Source organism: Lithobates pipiens, unplaced genomic scaffold (genome assembly GCF_037356315.1).
Source record: "Lithobates pipiens isolate NorthernLeopardFrog02 unplaced genomic scaffold, aLitPip1_a1.2 Scaffold_8, whole genome shotgun sequence".
Lineage (NCBI taxonomy): Eukaryota > Metazoa > Chordata > Amphibia > Anura > Ranidae > Lithobates > Lithobates pipiens.
In genome coordinates this window covers 503,019,680-503,030,988 of record NW_027507903.1, presented here as the reverse complement: position 1 = coordinate 503,030,988, position 11,309 = coordinate 503,019,680, and the positions used below count along the sequence as shown (strand labels likewise).

The 11,309-nt window shown below is 46.3% G+C and overlaps 1 protein-coding gene across 2 annotated transcripts in view; it reads left to right on the top strand.

Moving 5' to 3' along the window:
* SSBP1 (single stranded DNA binding protein 1) overlaps nucleotides 1-11,309 on the top strand; it is a 47,228-nt gene continuing 35,919 nt past the window's right edge. Inside the window, exon 1 of one of the 2 annotated variants that reach the window (XM_077469248.1) lies at nucleotides 1-146. The gene's annotated coding sequence lies outside the window, so the exon portion shown is untranslated. Of the gene's footprint in view, nucleotides 157-11,309 lie in introns of both variants that reach the window. The other variant, XM_077469249.1, reaches the window with a different exon arrangement.

Below are 11,309 nucleotides of genomic sequence, written 5' to 3'. Positions count from 1 at the left end.
TAAGGATCCAGGAAGTGGGGCAGGTAAGGATCTAGTAAGTAGGACGGAAGTGGCCTGATCCGGACGGAAGTGAGGCAGCAAGTGTGACAGATTCAGCGGTCCCCCTGTTGGTGATCACGTGTGTAGAAGAGATTGACCCCGGCAAGGTATGAGAAGGTTGTTGATGTCAGGTTTACTTCCCTCGATGTAATAGCTATCTTTTACATAAATACAGATGATATATAGGATGGGGGTGGGTAACATGCAACTATGAAGAAGGCATGCTGGGGCTTGTATTTCCCAGTACATTGTGACCTACAGCTTTTGCCTCCAAATTCCTGAGATTGGAAAGAGAGAGCACGTTTAGATCAAATATATTTATGTCACACCCATCCTCCCTCCCTCTGTACATGCAGTCCATGATCAGTTTGTAAACATGGCACTTTTGTAAGGGACTAGACTGAGGCTCCCTGTGTTGACAGGACCTCACAGACAAAAACCCACTGTTAGCAGAGCAAGGGGAGGGTTACATCGGCTGAAAATGTTTTTACTTTTGGCTGTGACTTCCTTTCCCAGTGACACCAGCTCCCTATTTCTTGTGGTGTCACAAGAGCAGGAAGTGAGGAGAAACCTCACCAATGTGGATCACCTGACAAAATGTTTATTATTTTTTTCACTTCGTCCAAACCTAAAGCGGTATTAAACCCAAAGGCAAACATTTATTATATTGCAGCTTACCAATTCTTAGATGTGATGGCTGCGTTTGTTTGCTTTTATTAGGCTTTCTTTCTTTTATTTTCACCTGCTGATCCTGGCAGTAAGTCTGTTGTTTTTCAACAGAGCAAGCTATCCTGCAAATTTAGCAGTTAGGGTGGTGAGACAAACCATTCACCATGGACGGGGATGCTTATGTAGCGGATGACATTTGGGATCACACGCTTTGTAAATTTAGTTTTTGACTTCAGGACAATAAAGGTTCTGAGGGTTAATTATTATAGGTAGGCCTAACACCAGTCTAGCCAGGCTGTGTTTAGAAGTTCTGCCTGGTCATGTGAGCGGTGAGGTGCAGATGACAGGCTAGAACCAAGTCTGGTTGGATGTTTTGGTATCGGCCCTCTCTGAGCCAATCGGCGGGAGTGCCGGGGCCCGCTGAGGAGTCTGGGAGGGGGTACTTAAGTGGGTATTGGTCACGTGTTCGGGGTTCCGGAGTTGTTTGTGAGACCCCTGTGGTCTGTTCTGGTTCCAGGACCGGGGTAGCCCGTGAGGGGTCATGGGTGTTCGACATCCCGCAACATGTTCATGTCAGTGGCCCCTGGTAGACCCGTCTGGTCTGGGTTGGGGATCCGTCCGTTCTCGAGTCTCGGAGCCGGCTGGTCCGAGGCGCTGTAACTGAGGGAGGATTCAAAGTGTCCGGGTGTGCTCTCAGCTTGGAGGGACACCACAGCTTGTGGAAGTGACAGGGGGAGGACTCTTTGGAGGAGGGCCGTAAAGTGGCACCCTGAGAAGTGCCTGGTTACTGAGTTGAGAAGTACATTGATGAGTTCACACTTTTCCAGTACCATAAAGGAAGCGGGAAACGTTCCAGGTACAGTTGGAAAAAGATTCCTGTATACTCTCAGTTGATTGTTCAAGTTTTGAGTCAACGTGCTGACTGCCATGATCTCTGGCTAGAGATCTGTTCAGCCTTGAAGTACCCAGCTGCGAGTGGCTACTCTCTGGGTGGAAATAGAGACTGTGTTAAACCTGCAGTTCAAGGTACCTGAGTTCTTCACCCGTGCCCTTTGTTCCCTAAAGAGACTGTGTTTGTGAAAGTTCTACTGCAAAGTAAACCTTTGAAAAAGGACTTCCTCTGTGTCAGTGTACAAGTCGTTGGGTATCAACCCTGGGAACCCCATAGACGCAGAGGAGCAGGCCAGGGGAAGGTAATCGGTAAGCCCATTCAGTCAAGGCCGCCCTGCAACGGGTTATGGCCGCTGCATGTGGGGGCTCGTAGTCTGGGATTTACTGTTACCTGTTTTTCGAACTGCGCCATTTTGGAAAGACTTTCACTGAGGTGCGTAAGCATGGGAGGAGCCTGTATCGAAAGCCCGCAAAAATCTACAGGAGCCAGCGCCCAGTGGGAGGAGTCTGAGCTGATCTTTTCTCCGCAAGGGGCACTGTGTGAGTGCATGTTGCGGAAGGAAGCGGTGAGGTTGTTTCTCAGAGCTTGGAGAAAGATCCTGAAGATGTTTCGACCTTTGCATGCACAGTCAGCACCTTTACCTAGGATGCCTTCGGAGAAGGGTCTGGCGAGTGTGCAGACATCGGGGATGGAGGTTATGGATACTGGCATCCGGTTCGCCCTGTGCAATGTAGGAGAGGTTGAGGCACTTGGGACATTATGTGGAAGGTTTGACGGTCTGGTCATGAATCCCAGACTGTTCTCAGGATGCCCCAAGTGCGGGAACTATGTGTTCCAGGTGGAGCAGCCTGTTGTCCCACCCCGGGCCTTTCGCTACAATTGGGCCACGTGTGTCGCCACCGAAGAAACTGTTAATGCGGCACCGTTGCCGTCTTTCGAGGGTCAGGCTACCATGAGTGACTTTACCCCTCCTGAAACCTAAGACCTTTGCTGAGGTTCTGGAGGAGGCTCCGCAGAAGAAGATTGCCGTTGCCACGTGGACCGTACAGGCGGAGGAAAGGATCAAGACGTCCCACCATTGTAGAGGCAGGCCTGCACTCCGAGGCCGGACATTTGGAAAAAAGTTTTTAAGTGCAAGCCTCGGGGCACCACCAGAGTCAGTATGGAAAACTACTTACCTGTTAGGGAGTCTTCGCCTAGCTCACCAGCGGAAACTGGCTCTGACGAGGGAGATGATTGGTAATTTGAGCCGAAACTCCCGTGAGTAAATAGTTTTAGACTTTTAAATCCTAAATGGACTGTTTGCCGGTGTATGACACTGCCCAGAATGATGGAGCCGCGAGGCCCCTGAGAATTTTGATTAAGCGGGCGGCAACAGAGTATGTACTTGATTTCTCCTGAGTTGGGTGAAGTCATGGACTTTGCAAAGGAGACATAAGGAAAATGTCAGGACCGCTTGAAGGTTTCAGAGTTCCCCTAAGAGATGTTGCCATATGAGAAATGCTAAATGGAAGAGGGCCTTTTCACAGGAGCTTTATGAAAGGTTTCAAGAGTGTTTACTACACTGGAGCTATGGTCGGCACATCTACAGTGACAAAATTATAATCTGCCGCCTGGAAAAGGAAAGAGCCATCTACTTCATTACTACTGTGGATGCTGAAGGTAAAGACCTGACTCTACCTGACCCAAGGTTCTATTGGTGAACTGTTTCTGGAGTAAAGTTTGAGAAAGTTTGCAGAAAGAAAAGGAGAAGAATTTCCTTGTGTCTTTAACTGTTTCCTAAGTGTTTCTGCAATACACAACAGGAATGCATGTCAAGTTCTTCAGCCTTTTTGGCCCAACGTGTTAATTTGTTAAAGGACTTGCAGTTGCAACAGCTCTGACCACTAGGTGGCGTGAGTTGGCAGGAAAAATAGTAATAGTGCGCAGAGACTTTTTTTCTTCCATTAACCACTTGACCACTGGGCACTTAAACACCCTTAATAACCAGACCAATTTTCAGCTTTCGGTGCTCTCACATTTTGAATGACAATTACTCAGTCATGCAACACTGGACCTATATGAAATTTTTGTCCTTTTTTTCACACAAATGGAGCTTTCTTTTGGTGGTATTTAATCACCGCTGGGTTTTTTATTTTTTGTGCTATAAAAGAAAAAATACAGAAAATTCTGTAAAAAAATGAATTTTTCTTCATTTCTGTTATAAAATTTAGCAGATTAGTAATTTTTCTTCATAAATTTTGGCCAAAATTTATACCACTACATATCTTTGGTAAAAATAAGTACAAATTGGTGGATATTATTTGGTCTTTGTGAAAGTCATAGAGTCCACAAGCTATGGCGCCAATATCTGAAAATTGATCACACCTGAAGTACTGACGGCCTATTTCAATTCTTGAGACCCTAACATGCCAGAAAAGTACAAATACCCCCCAAATGACCCCTTTTTGGAAAGAAGACATTCCAAGGTATTTAGTAAGAGGCATGATGAGTTTTTTCAAGTTGTCATTTTTTCCCGCAATTCTTTGCAAAATCAAGATTTTTTTTTTTTACTTTTTTTTTTTTTTTTTTCACAAAATTGTCATATTATCAGTTTATTTCTCACACAGCATATGCATACCACAAATTACACCCCAAAACACATTCTGCTATTACTCCCGTGTACGGCGATACCACATGTGTGAGACTTTTTTACACAGTGCGGCCACATACAGAGGCCCAACATGCAGGGAGCGCCATCAGGCGTTCTGGAGCACCCAGGACAATTCTGACATTTCTCTCCTACATGTAAAAATCATCATTTATTTGCTAGAAAATTACATTGAATCCCAAAACATTATATATGTTTTTTTAGCAAACACCCTGGAGAATACAATGGTGGTCGTTGCAACTTTTTATCTCGCACGGTATTTGCGCAGCAATTTTTCGAATGCTTTTTTTTGGAAAAAAAACTGTTTTGTGCTTAAAAAAAAAAAAACACAGTAAAGTTAGCCCAATTTTTGCATAATGTGAAAGATGAAGTTACACCGAGTAAATCGATACCTAACATGTCACTCTTCAAAATTGCACAGGCTCGTGGAATGGCGCCAAACTTCGCTACTTAAAAATCCCCATAGGCGACGATTTAATTTTTTTTTTTACTGGTTATATGTTTTGAGTTACAGAGGAGGTCTAGGGCTAGAATTATTGCTCTCGCTCCAACGTACGCAGCGATACCTCACATGTGTGGTTTGAACACCGTTTTTATATGTGGGCGGGACTTACGTATGCGTTCGCTTCTGCATGCGAGCACATGGGGACAGGGGCGCTTTAAAAAAAAAAAAAAAAATTTTTATTGTTCATTTTACTTTATTTATTTTAGTTTGACATTTTTTTCCCCAAAAATAAATTTTTTGATCACTTTTATTCCTATTACAAGGAATGTAAACATCCCTTGTAATAGGAATATGGCATGACAGGTCCTCTTTACAGTGAGATGTGGGGTCAATAAGACCCCGCATCTCACCTCTAAGCTGGGAAGCCTGAAAAAAAAAAAAAAAAAAAGATTCTGGATTTGATAGTATTGGCGAGTCGGCAGAAGCACCGGAGGGCGGCGGGAGGGGGGGGGGGGGGTGTCTATGGCTGGGTATTGCAGGGTATCACCGACTATGGCTGGGTATATCAGAGTATGGCTGGGTATCTCAGAGTATGGCGTTGCAGAGTATTGCGTTGCAGAGCATTGCAGGATATTGGAGGGTGTTGCAGAGCATTGCAGAGTGTTGCACGGTATTGGCAGGTGTTGCAGAGCATTGCAGAGCGTTGCACGGTATTGGCGGGTGTTGCAGAGCATTGCAGGGTATTGGTGGGTGTTGCAGAGCATTGCAGAGTGTTGCAGGGTATTGGTGGGTGTTGCAGAGCATTGCAGAGTGTTGCAGGGTATTGGCGGGTGTTGCAGAGCGTTGCAGAGCATTGCAGGATATTGGCGGGTGTTGCAGAGCATTGCAGAGTGTTGCACGGTATTGGCGGGTATTGCAGAGTGTTGCAGGGTATTGGTGGGTGTTGCAGGGTATTGGTGGGTGTTGCAGGGCATTGGTGGGTGTTGCAGGGCATTGGTGGGTGTTGCAGGGCATTGGTGGGTGTTGCAGGGCATTGCAGAGTGTTGCAGGGCATTGCAGAGTGTTGCAGGGCATTGCAGAGTGTTGCAGGGCATTGCAGAGTGTTGCAGGGCATTGCAGAGTGTTGCAGGGCATTGCAGAGTGTTGCAGGGCATTGCAGAGTGTTGCAGGGCATTGCAGAGTGTTGCAGGGCATTGCAGAGTGTTGCAGGGCATTGCAGAGTAATGGCAGGGCATTGCAGAGTAATGGCAGGGCATTGCAGAGTAATGGCAGGGCATTGCAGAGTAATGGCAGGGCATTGCAGAGTAATGGCAGGGCATTGCAGAGTAATGGCAGGGCATTGCAGAGTAATGGCAGGGCATTGCAGAGTAATGGCAGGGCATTGCAGAGTAATGGCAGGGCATTGCAGAGTAATGGCAGGGCATTGCAGAGTAATGGCAGGGCATTGCAGAGTAATGGCAGGGCATTGCAGAGTAATGGCAGGGCATTGCAGAGTAATGGCAGGGCATTGCAGAGTAATGGCAGGGCATTGCAGAGTAATGGCAGACTATTGCAGTGTAATGGCAGACTATTGCAGTGTAATGGCAGACTATTGCAGTGTAATGGCAGACTATTGCAGTGTAATGGCAGACTATTGCAGTGTAATGGCAGACTATTGCAGTGTAATGGCAGACTATTGCAGTGTAATGGCAGACTATTGCAGTGTAATGGCAGACTATTGCAGTGTAATGGCAGGGTATTGCAGGGTAATGGCAGGGTATTGCAGGGTAATGGCAGGGTATTGCAGAGTATTTGCAGGGAATTGAGGGGTTACTTTTCGGTGAGCAGCGATGTGGGCACTGCAGATGCAGCCCACATCGCTGCTGACACCGATCTCCTCCCCCTCCGCTGTTCCGATCGGTACAGAGAGGGGGAGGGAGGAACCGGCGTCATGTTATGTTATGGTTTGTTTACAAGTGATCACTCCGTCATTTGACGGAGCGATCACGTGGAAAATGGCCGCGAAAATGGCCGCGACGAGCGGCCGTTTACCGTGATCCGTGATGCGCCGGGTCCTGTGGACCCGGCGGTCACGGATGCTCTCGAGTGCGCGCCCCAGGGGGCGCGCGAGAGCAGAATTCTGGGAGGACGTCATATGACGGCCTCCCACAGTTAAGAAACCGCCCTAAAGCCGTCATTCGGCTATAGGGCGGTTATTAAGTGGTTAATGATTAGAATGTGTTAGAGAAGACATTTCATATGCTGTTGAAGGAGGAAATTCCGTTGTATACATGTCAGAATCTTGCCCTTCAAACTATAGGGTGTACAGTGTTGCCCTTTTGCATTATGTTTTCTTTTCCAGGATACATTGAGATCAGCTATCAGGATCATCAGAGGAGTCCGGGTGGAATAGATAGCTAGTTGGGTGGTGTGTATACAGCATTGATATGACATTGTGATAAGTGTTAAATGTTTGAACATGTTTCCTTTTCTTTCCCTTCCCCAACACCCAAAACAAGAACTCAGGTGCTGTTAGTTTTGTTACTGAATAGGATTTTTACTCCGGCCGTTACCCAGATGATGGGGACATCATCTAAATGGCTGGGGGGATGTGTAGCGGATGACATTTAAGATCAAATGTCACATGCTTTTGTAAATTTTAGTTTTTGACTTCAGGACAATAAAGGTTCTGAGGGTTAATTATTATAGGTAGGTAGGCCTAACACCAGTCTAGCCAGGCTGTGTTTAGAAGTTCTGCCTGGTCATGTGAGCGGTGAGGTGCAGATGAGAGGCTAGAACCAAGTCGTGTTGGATGTTTTGGTATCGGCCCTCTCTGAGCCAATCAACGGGAGCGCCGGGGCCCACTGAGGAGTCTGGGAGGAGGTACTTAAGAGGGTGTGGGTCACGTGTTCGGGGTTCCGGAGTTGTCCGTGAGACCCCTGTGGTCTGTTCTGGTTCCAGGACCGGGGTAGCCCCGGTCCGGGTCACAGGGTGTTCGACATCCCGTAACATGTTCCTGTCAGTGGCCCCGGTTGGAAAAAGGTTCCTGTATACTCAAAGTTGATTGTTCAAGTTTTGAGTCAACGTGCTGACTGCCATGATCTCTGGCTAGATATCTGTTCAGCTTTAAAGTGCCCAGCTGCGAGTGGCTACTCTCTGGGTGGAAATAGAGACTGTGTTAAACCTGCAGTTCAAGGTACCTGAGTTCTTCACCCGTGCCCTCTGTTCCCTAAAGAGACTGTGTTTGTGAAAGTTCTACTGCAAAATAAACCTTTGAAAAAGGACTTCCTCTGTGTCGGTGTACAAATCGCTGGGTATCAACCCTTGGAACCCCTAGATGTGGAGGAGCAGGCCAGGGGAAGGTAATCGGTAAGCCCATTCGGTCAAGGCCGCCCTGCAACGGGTTATGGCCGCTACACTTAAAATGACCAGCTTTTATTTATGTAAAACCTTTATCCTAAAGGGAAAGAAATGGTTGCTGTAACTGATTATAAAGTATGAGCTGGAGTTTGGCTTCAATTTGTTAGTGTATCTAAATTTGCTAGTACATTGAACACTCTCCTCTCCCAGACTGACAATGCTGCTGTCCAATGGTGCCCCCTGTGCTCCTTCATCCAGAATAGGGGGCACTCTAATGCAGGAAGTGTGTTTACTGGCTAGATCACCAGGTAAAAAAGCTTAGAAAAACAAAACTAATGCAGCCACCACATCTAATAATTGGTAAGCTGCAATATGACATTTTTGGTTTTGGGTTTACTACTGCTTTAAGCATTCCCTACTTCAACCAAAACTAGAGAAAATATGTATTGTACTTTATAAATTATTATATAGAGCACATGTATCACACTGCAAAAAAAAAAAATATATATATATATTAGGGATGCTTTTTTTTTTTTTTTTTTTTAAAGTACTCGCTGATACCGATACCTACTGCAACTGTTTTGTTTATACTTCAGCTGTCAGTAATAGTACAAAGCATTGAAAAGTCATTTAGAAATGAAATATATTGATTGTTTTTTAATTTTGCGCTTTTTTAACCACTTTCAGACCGGACCATTTTGCTGGTAAATGACCAGAGGTCTTTTTACACTTTGGCACTGCGCTGCTTTAACTGGTAATTGCGCGGTCATGCAATGTTGTACCCAAACAAAATTTGCGTCCTTTTCTTCCCACAAATAGAGCTTTCTTTTGATGGTATTTGATTGCCTCTGCGATTTTTATTTTTTGCGATATAAACGTAAAAAGACCGCAAATTTTGAAAAAAAATGATATTTTCTACTTTTTGTTATTAGAAAAATCCAATAAACTCAATTTTAGTCATACATTTAGGCCAAAATGTATTCAGCCACATGTCTGGTTAAAAAAAAGTCAATAATTGTATATTTATTGGTTTGCGCAAAAGTTGTCACATCTACAAACTAAGGTACGTTTTCTGGAATTTACGCAGCTTTTAGTTTACGACTGCCTATCTTATTTCTTGAGGTGCTAAAATGGCAGGGCAGTACAAAACCCCCCCAAATGACCCCATTTTGGAAAGTAGACCCCCTAAGGAAATTGATAAGAGGCATGTTGAGCCCATTGAATATTTTATTTTTTTGCCTCAAGCGATTGAATGACAAAAAAAAAAAATTTTTTTTTTTTTTACACAAAGTTGTCACTAAATGATATATTGCTCACACATGCTATGGGCGTATGTGAAATGAAACCCCAAAATAAATTCTGCTGCTTCTCCTGAGTACGGGGATACCACATATGTGGGACTTTTTGGGAGCCTAGCCGCGTACGGGGCCCCGAAAACCAAGCACCGCCTTCAGGCTTTCTAAGGGCGTAAATTTTTGAGTTCACTTCTCACTACCTATTACAGTTTTGAAGGCCATAAAATGCCAAGATGGCACAAAACCCCCACAAATGACCCCATTTTAGAAAGTAGACACCCCAAGCTATTTGCTGAGAGGCATGTTGAGTCCATGGAATATTTTATATTTTGCCACAAGTTGCGGGAAAATTACAAACTTTTTTTTTTTTTTTTTTTTTTCACAAAGTTGTCACTAAATGATATATTGCTCATGCATGCCATGGGCATATGTGAAATGACACCCCAAAATAAATTCTGCTGCTTCTCCTGAGTACGGGGATACCACATATGTGGGACTTTTTGGGAGCCTAGCCGCGTACGGGGCCCCGAAAACCAAGCACCGCCTTCAGGCTTTCTAAGGGCGTTACAGTTTTGAAGGCCATAAAATGCCAAGATGGCACAAACCCCCCCCAAATGACCCCATTTTGGAAAGTAGACACCCCTAAATTTAGGGGTACACTAGTGAGACTAGGTAATAAATGGCGGGTGCCCTGAAACTATAAAAAAATAACTAACCAACCAGCGTCACCTGTAACAGTTATATGGTGATCACTGGTGAAAGGGTTAACTAGGGGCAATCAGGGGGCTTTATGCGGTAGTATATGGGGGTCCCTGGCGCTATAAAAAGCTGCGGCGAACCTAAATACCTACCTGCCTAACTAGCGTCACCTGTGACACTAATACAGCGATCAGAAAAACGATCGCTTATTAGGCTGGGTTCACACTGGAGCGATGCGGGAACGCCACGAATGCGCGGCGGGTTCCCGCATCGCATGCCTCCCGGCGGCAGTTCACACTGCCCTATGCGAACTGCTGGGAGTGTCAGTGAAATGTTAATGACACCCCCAGATCAGTTCGCATATCGCAGTGCGATCTGCAAACTTGGATCGCATGGTGTGAACACCCATGCGATCCGATTCTGCTGCGGACCAAAAAAAGGGTCCCGTGCGAGTTTGCGGCGGGTGCGACACGAATTCAGCCATACTATCTGTATAGCTGAACTCGAATCGCACAGAGATCGGATGTGATTTGCACTGCAGTGCGGTGCGAATCACATCCGTTCTCATAAACCGCTGCAATGTGAACCCAGCCTTAGTGACACTGGCGACGGGGGGTGATCACGGGGTTAAACCTTTATTGGGGGGGTTAGGGGGGTACCTTAGAACTAAAGGGGGCTAACCCTAACTGCCCTAACAGTTACCGTATATACTCGAGTATAAGCCGAGATTTTCAGCCTCTTTTTTTGAGGCTGAAAGTGCCCCCCTCGGCTTATACTCGAGTCATCGCTGTCTGCCCGCTCGATCAGCGTGTCGAGCAGACAGACAGCGGCCATTCTATAATTCAAAAGCCGCGCCTCCGGCTCCGCCTTCGCCTGTGATAGGCGGAACACTGAATTTCCCAGCAGCCTGTGTTCCGCCTATCACGGACATCGTATCATCCTCGTACTACGGACGAGGATGATACGATGTCCGTGATAGGCGGAACACAGGCTGCTGGGAAATTCAGTGTTCCGCCTATCACAGGCGAAGGCGGAGGCGCGGCTTTTGAATTTTACAATGGCCGCCGAGGCGCCGACGAAGAGGGCACGGGACGGAGGCAAGGCAAGGCAAGGCACGGCACGGGACGGAGGCAAGGCAAGGCACGGGACGGAGGCAAGGCAAGGCACGGCACGGGACGGAGGCAAGGCACGGGACGGAGGCAAGGCACGGGACGGAGGCTCGGGACACAGGTAGGCTGGACACACACACACACACACACACACACACACACACACACACAC